General features: G+C 55.9%; 1 non-coding gene across 1 annotated transcript; it reads left to right on the top strand.

Annotated features, from left to right (window-relative positions):
- Nucleotides 1-5371: 5371 nt before the first annotated feature.
- Nucleotides 5372-7289, top strand: LOC147870454 (small subunit ribosomal RNA). Its single transcript, XR_015533416.1, has one exon. It is a non-coding gene; the product is annotated as a small subunit ribosomal RNA (ribosomal RNA).
- The last annotated feature ends 646 nt before the right edge of the window (nt 7290-7935 follow it).

The following is a 7935-nucleotide window of genomic DNA, read 5'->3' on the forward strand; positions in this document are numbered from 1 at the left end:
TGCGGCTATGTCCGACCGTGCGTGTTAGTTGAGTCGCTTCAGCGGCTAAGTCCGAAAATTTCCAAAATGCAGAAAAATATACATAATTGAAGAAAATTGGCCTTGCTGTGCTTAATAATGTCGTTAATAGATTAAAAATAAATTTCCGCTGTGTTAGCTGGGCCTTACTTGGACGGTACGAATTCTGCGGCTATGTCCCGTGGTGCGTGGTACTTGAAACCAGTTCTGCGGCTATGTCCGACCGTGCGTGTTAGTTGAGTCGCTTCAGCGGCTAAGTCCGAAAATTTCCAAAATGCAGAAAATATACATAATTGAAGAAAATTGGCCTTGCTGTGCTTAATAATGTCGTTAATAGATTAAAAATAAATTTCCGCTGTGTTAGCTGGGCCTTACTTGGACGGTACGAATTCTGCGGCTATGTCCCGTGGTGCGTGGTACTTGAAACCAGTTCTGCGGCTATGTCCGACCGTGCGTGTTAGTTGAGTCGCTTCAGCGGCTAAGTCCGAAAATTTCCAAAATGCAGAAAAATATTCATAATTGAAGAAAGTTGGCCTTGCTGTGCATAGTAATGCCGTTAATTGACTAAAAATAAATTTCCGCTGTGTTAGGTGGGCCTTACTTGGACGGGACGAATTCTGCGGCTATGTCCCGTGGTGCGTGGTACTTGAAATCAGTTCTGCGGCTATGTCCGACCGTGCGTGTTAGTTGAGTCGCTTCAGCGGCTAAGTCCAAAAAATTTCCAAAATGCAGAAAAATACACATAATTGAAGAAAATTGGGCTTGCTGTGCTTAATAAAATCGTTAATAGATTAAAAATAAATTACCGCTGTGTTAGGTGGGCCTTACTTGGACGGTACGAATTCTGCGGCTATGTCCCGTGGTGCGTGGTACTTGAAATCAGTTCTGCGGCTATGTCCCACCGTGCGTGTTACTTGAGTCGCTTCAGCGGCTAAGTCCGAAAATTTCCAAAATGCAGAAAAATATACATAATTGAAGAAAGTTGGCCTTGCTGTGCTTAATAATATCGTTAATAGATTAAAAATAAATTTCCGCTGTGTTAGGTGGGCCTTACTTGGACGGTACGAATTCTGCGGCTATGTCCCGTGGTGCGTGGTACTTGAAACCAGTTCTGCGGCTATGTCCGACCGTGCGTGTTAGTTGAGTCGCTTCAGCGGCTAAGTCCGAAAATTTCCAAAATGCAGAAAAATATTCATAATTGAAGAAAGTTGGCCTTGCTGTGCATAGTAATGCCGTTAATTGACTAAAAATAAATTTCCGCTGTGTTAGCTGGGCCTTACTTGGACGGTACGAATTCTGCGGCTATGTCCCGTGGTGCGTGGTACATGAAACCAGTTCTGCGGCTATGTCCCACCGTGCGTGTTACTTGAGTCGCTTCAGCGGCTAAGTCCGAAAATTTCTAAAGTGCAGAAAAATATTAAATAAAGCGGTTATATAAGTAAGTATGTGTATGTATTCTAACATATACAAAATTTAGTATGATCGGAAATGATTAAGGAAGAGAAAAACTTAATTAAAATTTCTGGCGGCAGCCGAGGGGCCATCCGCCGGTGTCCGCGGCTCTGCCTCTTCCGTGACTGACGAATGCTGAGATAAGGGGGGTCCAGACTATAGTATATGAGCTTGGCGAGCGAGGCTCTCCTCGAGCAGGGGGAAGTCTGAGATTGGACTACCGGCCGCCGGGGACCCTGTCGCCGGCAGGCCATTCGCGCTTCCGCCCCGCGTTGGCTGAGGCAGTTTAGGGCAAGAGTGGCACAAGTGCACCGACCGCCGTTTCCTTTGGGGTCGGCGCCCGTCACCCCGCTCAGTGGCCGGCGAAGACCGGCCGAGTCTCGGGTTCGAGTCGGCACAGGACACTGAGTGCAAGAGTGACACAAGTAACGGCGTTCACGGGCGGCCTCTGGGAGATTGCCCTCAGTACCACCGGGCAACGCGGGGGACTGCAGGCCTCGACCCGCGCCGCTCGATCCCCGTTTAGGGCAAGAGTGGCACAAGTGCACCGACCGCCGTGTCCTTTGGGGTCGGCGCCCGTCACCCCGCTCAGTGGCCGGCGAAGACTGGTCGAGTCTCGGGTTCGAGTCGGCACTCGAGCCTGAGTGCAAGAGTGGCACAAGTGATGGTCTTCACGGGCGGCCTCTGGGAAGCTGCCCCTAGTACCAGCGGACAACAGCGAGGGACTGCAGGCCTCGGCCCGCGCTACTTGCGACCGTTTAGGGCAAGAGGGGCACAAGTGTATCGACCGCCGTGTAATTTGTGGTCAACCCGCGCTGTTGCCTGCGAAGACCGGCCGAGTCTCGGGTTCGAGTCGGCACAGGGCACTGAGTGCAAGAGTGACACAAGTAACGGCCTTCACGGGCGGCCTCTGGGAGATTGCCCTCAGTACCACCGGGCAACGCGGGGGACTGCAGGCCTCGTCCCGCGCCGCTCGATCCCCGTTTAGGGCAAGAGTGGCACATGTGCACCGATCGCCGTCTTCAACGGGGTCGGCGCCCGTCAACCCGCGCAGTGGCCGGCGGAGGCTCCGGTTCGAGTCGGCACTCGATTCCGAGTGCAAGAGTGGCACACGTGACGGCCTTCACGGGCGGCCTCTGGGAAGCTGCACTTAGTACCAGCGGACAACCGCGGGGGAATGCTTTCCTCGGCCCGGTGTACTTGCAACCGTTTAGTGCAAGTGGGGCACAAATGCACCGACCGCCGTGTCCATCGGGGTTGGCGCACGTCAACACGCGCGGTGTCCGGCGGAGGCTCGGGCTCGAGTCGGCCCTCGACTACGAGTGCAAGAGTGGCACATGTGACGGCCTTTACAGGTGGCTTCTGTGAGCCGGCCCTTAGTACCAGCGTGCATCCGCGGGAGACTGAAGACCTCTCCCCGCGCTGCTCGAACCCCGTTTAGGGCAAGAGGGGCACATGTGCACCGATCGCCGTCTTCATCGGGGACGGCGCCCGTCAACCCACGCAGTGGCCGGCGGAGGCTCCGGTTCGAGTCGGCACTCGATTCCGAGTGCAAGAGCGGCACACGTGACGGCCTTCACGGGCGGCCTCTGGGAAGCTGCACTTAGAACCAGCGCGCATCCGCCGGGGGACTGCTGGCCTCGGCCCGCTCTACTTGCAACCGTTTAGGGCAAGTGGAGCACAAGTGCACCGACCGCCGTGTCCATCGGGGTTGGCGCACGTCATCACGCGCGGTGTCCGGCGGAGACTCGGGCTCGAGTCGGCACTCATCTACGAGTGCAAGAGTGGCACATGTGAAGGCCTTAACGGGCGGCCTCTGGGAAGCTGCACTTAGAACGAGCGCGCATCCGCCGGGGACTGAATTCCTCTCCCCGCGCTGCTCGAACCCCGTTTAGGGCATGGGGGGCACATGTGCACCGATCGCCGTCTTCATCGGGGTCGGCGCCCGTCAACCCACGCAGTGGCCGGCGGAGGCTCCGGTTCGAGTCGGCACTCGATTCCGAGTGCAAGAGTGGCACAAGTGATGGCCTTCACGGGCGGCCTCTCGGAAGCTGCACTTAGAACGAGCGCGCATCCGCCGGGGACTGAATTCCTCTCCCCGCGCTGCTCGAACCCCGTTTAGGGCAAGAGGGGCACAAGTGTACAGAAGTCCGTCTCCTGGGGAATCGCGTGCTCGGCTGCCCTCAATGGACAGGCAGAAGCAGGGGTCTGCTCGTAGGTGACTCGGCACTCGAGTGCAAGATTGGCGCAAGTGACGACTTCTCGTGCGGTCACGGTGAGGCTGCCGGCGGTGTCTCTGGCTTCTGCCGCATATATATTCCCGTTCGTGCCCTCCACGTCTTCAGATTTCAAAGTCCCATCCGTGCGTGTTAGGTAGGCCGATTTTAGGGGACCTGCCGCTCGCATTCGGCCGGGTCGCGCTCTCTGAGGCTCAGACGTTACGAGTCTCCCCTGAAAACGCCGCGCTGGCACCTTATTTTGTAGGAAAATTTCACACTTCCTCTAGTTGAACTAACGGATGCGTCGCTGATAAATTGGCCCTTTTTCCGCATAAGACGATTCCTGAGCCTTGGGTGGTGTCTGGATACATCAGGAGGACACAACTGACGGAAGAAAAGCCCGGGTCCGTCCTCCGCCCGGCAGGGGAACGATTTTACGAAAAAGGCCGGCTTCGTTCCCCTTCCCGGCAAGCAGCAGGTGGACGATTTTACGAGAAAGACCGGGTTCGTCCACCTTCCCGGCAAGCAACAGGGGAACGATTTTACGAAGAAGGCCGGCTTCGTTCCCCTTTCCGGCAAGCAACAGGAGGACGATTTGACGTTAAAGACCGGGTTCGTCCTCCTTCCCGGCAAGCAACAGGGGAACGATTTTACGAAAAAGGCCGGCTTCGTTCCCCTTCCCGGCAAGCAGCAGGTGGACGATTTGACGATAAAGACCGGGTTCGTCCACCTTCCCGGCAAGCAACAGGGGAACGATTTTACGAAAAAGACCGGCTTCGTTCCCCTTCCCGGCAAGCAGCAGGTGGACGATTTTACGAGAGAGACCGGGTTCGTCCACCTTCCCGGCAAGCAACAGGGGAACGATTTTACGAAAAAGACCGGCTTCGTTCCCCTTCCCGGCAAGCAGCAGGTGGACGATTTTACGAGAGAGACCGGGTTCGTCCACCTTCGCGGCAAGCAACAGGGGAACGATTTTACGAAAAAGGCCGGCTTCGTTCCCCTTTCCGGCAAGCAACAGGAGGACGATTTGACGATAAAGACCGGGTTCGTCCTCCTTCCCGGCAAGCAACAGGGGAACGATTTTACGAAAAAGGCCGGCTTCGTTCCCCTTCCCGGCAACCAGCAGGTGGACGATTTGACGATAAAGACCGGGTTCGTCCACCTTCCCGGCAAGCAACAGGGGAACGATTTTACGAAAAAGACCGGCTTTGTTCCCCTTCCCGGCAAGCAGCAGGTGGACGATTTTACGAGAGAGACCGGGTTCGTCCACCTTCCCGGCAAGCAACAGGGGAACGATTTTACGAAAAAGGCCGGCTTCGTTCCCCTTCCCGGCAAACCCTTCGCCACCGCGATGCCGCGGCCCTCTGTCCCCCGGACACGGTCTATAGGCGGCGTATCGTGGACACACTGCAACCGACTCACTCGTAGTCCGGGCGCGTGCTAGACTCGCGATGCCAAACGGCGCTTCGGCGCTTATGCATGTCGAGTGAAGAGAGGGAAGGGTGCCCTAATGGCACCACGGTTCTGGGGGCGCTCACGTGGCGTCCCCCTAACGGCACGAAGTGGCCCCTGCTCGCAGGGGCGCACGGAGTGCGAGCGTTGAAGTATGAACTGGACCCCCTCGCCGGACCCATCCGGGACCGCGTGGAGGGGGAGGAACGAGCTCCAAGTGAGTCTTCGGTTCCCTGGTTGATCCTGCCAGTAGTCATATGCTTGTCTCAAAGATTAAGCCATGCATGTCTCAGTGCAAGCCAAATTAAGGTGAAACCGCGAATGGCTCATTAAATCAGTTATGGTTCCTTAGATGGTGGACAGTTACTTGGATAACTGTGGTAATTCTAGAGCTAATACATGCAACCGAGTCCCGACCGGAGACGGTCGGGACGCTTTTATTAGATCAAAACCAATCGGTCGCTCACGCGGCCGTTTGCCTTGGTGACTCTGAATAAATGGAGGCGGATCGCACGGTCTACGAACCGGCGACGCATCTTTCAAATGTCTGCCTTATCAACTGTCGATGGTAGGCTCTGCGCCTACCATGGTTGTAACGGGTAACGGGGAATCAGGGTTCGATTCCGGAGAGGGAGCCTGAGAAACGGCTACCACATCCAAGGAAGGCAGCAGGCGCGCAAATTACCCACTCCCGGCACGGGGAGGTAGTGACGAAAAATAACGATACGGGACTCATCCGAGGCCCCGTAATCGGAATGAGTACACTCTAAAGACTTTAACGAGTATCCATTGGAGGGCAAGTCTGGTGCCAGCAGCCGCGGTAATTCCAGCTCCAATAGCGTATATTAAAGCTGTTGCGGTTAAAAAGCTCGTAGTCGGACTTGTGTCCCACGCTGCCGGTTCACCGCCCGTCGGTGTCTAACTGGCACGCACGTGCGGACGTCCTGCCGGTGGCCCGAGCCGGCGCCCGCGGGCGATGGGGGCGGCGACGCTCCCACGCCTCGGGTCGTCTCGGGGAGGGCCTACACAATCCCGTCGCGGTGCTCTTGACCGAGTGTCACGATGGGCCGGCACTTTTACTTTGAACAAATTAGAGTGCTTAAAGCAGGCAGCAGCCGCCTGAATACCGAGTGCATGGAATAATGGAATAGGACCTCGGTTCTATTTTGTTGGTTTTCGGAAGCCCCGAGGTAATGATCAAAAGGGACAGACGGGGGCATTCGTATTGCGACGTTAGAGGTGAAATTCTTGGATCGTCGCAAGACGGACAGAAGCGAAAGCATTTGCCAAGAATGTTTTCTCTGATCAAGAACGAAAGTTAGAGGTTCGAAGGCGATCAGATACCGCCCTAGTTCTAACCATAAACGATGCCAGCCAGCAATCCGCCGAAGTTCCTCCGATGACTCGGCGGGCGGCTTCCGGGAAACCAAAGCTTTTGGGTTCCGGGGGAAGTATGGTTGCAAAGCTGAAACTTAAAGGAATTGACGGAAGGGCACCACCAGGAGTGGAGCCTGCGGCTTAATTTGACTCAACACGGGAAACCTCACCAGGCCCAGACACCGGGAGGATTGACAGATTGAGAGCTCTTTCTTGATTCGGTGGGTGGTGGTGCATGGCCGTTCTTAGTTGGTGGAGCGATTTGTCTGGTTAATTCCGATAACGAACGAGACTCTAGCCTGCTAAATAGTCGCATCCGGTATCCTCTGTGCTACCGGCGACTCCTAATCTTCTTAGAGGGACAGGCGGCTTCTAGCCGCACGAGATTGAGCAATAACAGGTCTGTGATGCCCTTAGATGTTCTGGGCCGCACGCGCGCTACACTGAAGGAATCAGCGTGTCCTCCCTGGCCGAAAGGTCCGGGTAACCCGCTGAACCTCCTTCGTGCTAGGGATTGGGGCTTGCAATTGTTCCCCATGAACGAGGAATTCCCAGTAAGCGCGAGTCATAAGCTCGCGTTGATTACGTCCCTGCCCTTTGTACACACCGCCCGTCGCTACTACCGATTGAATGATTTAGTGAGGTCTTCGGACCGGTGGGCGCGGGGTTTCGGCCCTTCGATTCCACCGGGAAGATGCCCGAACTTGATCATTTAGAGGAAGTAAAAGTCGTAACAAGGTTTCCGTAGGTGAACCTGCGGAAGGATCATTAACGGCACCGAGAGTGACCGAACAGAGAAGGAAGGCATTAAGAAACCGAGTACGGTTGCTGGCTCTGGGGGAGTGCGTAATCTCGCTTGCGAGTGGACCGCCTTCTCGTGGAAGTACCCGTGTCTGGTCATTCATGATAATACAACCTCTACTGATGACTGAAAAATAGATGACGTCAACCTGAGGGGGGACCGGTCGGCGAAAGTCGCACCGACTCCCCCCGCATGAGGGGGAAGACGCATCATAATATGTGACCACTACTGATGACTGAAAAATAGATGACGTCAACCTGAGGGGGGACCGGTCGGCGAAAGTCGCACCGTCTCCCCCCGAATGAGGGGAAGACGCATCAAAAATTAATAAAAGGAAGGCATTAAGAATGAACCAGATGAACGGGGCTCTGCGGAAGGCGTAATCTCGCCTGTGATTGGACCGGCTCTTCCTGGCAGCGGCCGGATCTCGGAGATAACGTCGTCGGCCTGAGGTGTCCAGGTCGGCGAAGTAATCCCCCGGAGGGGGACGGCAAGACCGTCCCGCCTCGAGGTGGGAAGTAGGAGCGAAAGATGGTGAGTGGGTGCCGGCGGCACGCGGGCTCCGAGGATCCTCAGGGATCCAAGGACAACCCGCGCGACCGCGAGCACTGGGCT

Source organism: Zootermopsis nevadensis, unplaced genomic scaffold, assembly GCF_977971745.1.
Source record: "Zootermopsis nevadensis isolate Lab colony 2312 unplaced genomic scaffold, Znev_1.0 Znev_ptg000250l, whole genome shotgun sequence".
In the NCBI taxonomy this organism is placed as follows: Eukaryota; Metazoa; Arthropoda; class Insecta; order Blattodea; family Termopsidae; genus Zootermopsis; species Zootermopsis nevadensis.